The following is a 449-nucleotide window of genomic DNA, read 5'->3' as shown; positions in this document are numbered from 1 at the left end:
TAGGGCCAAGTTATGGGATAGATCTTATTCACCTATTCTTGTGGGTAAAGGAGAACAGATTCAGGGGATCTAATCTTGTTTTGAGGAGAGAGAAGAAAAGCTTTATCATCAGTTTAACTACAGATAAAATACATTCATTAAACTAGTATAAAATCTTCAGGGGAACTATGCCCAATTTACATTGGTGTAACTGGAAAAGGATTTTCATTTAGGTTTTGCAACTTTTCCAGAACTCTGTAAGCTCTTACTGTTTGTTTGTTTTTTAAAGAATTTGCTTCAGTAAAAGGAGCGTGCGATTCTACGTAAATTAAATTGGACACATGCTAATCCCTGTAAATTTCTTGCCTGCTTGAGGAACACATGACAAACACATGACCTCTGTTGGCCAAGTTTCTGGGGCTTTTTGGTATTGGCAAAATAAATAAAAGGGCAGGAGGGGTAGGGAGAGT

This window comes from Phaethon lepturus, unplaced genomic scaffold (assembly GCF_000687285.1).
Source record: "Phaethon lepturus isolate BGI_N335 unplaced genomic scaffold, ASM68728v1 scaffold10802, whole genome shotgun sequence".
Classification (NCBI taxonomy): domain Eukaryota; kingdom Metazoa; phylum Chordata; class Aves; order Phaethontiformes; family Phaethontidae; genus Phaethon; species Phaethon lepturus.
The sequence above is the reverse complement of the archived record's forward strand: the minus strand, read 5'-3'. Positions refer to the sequence as shown.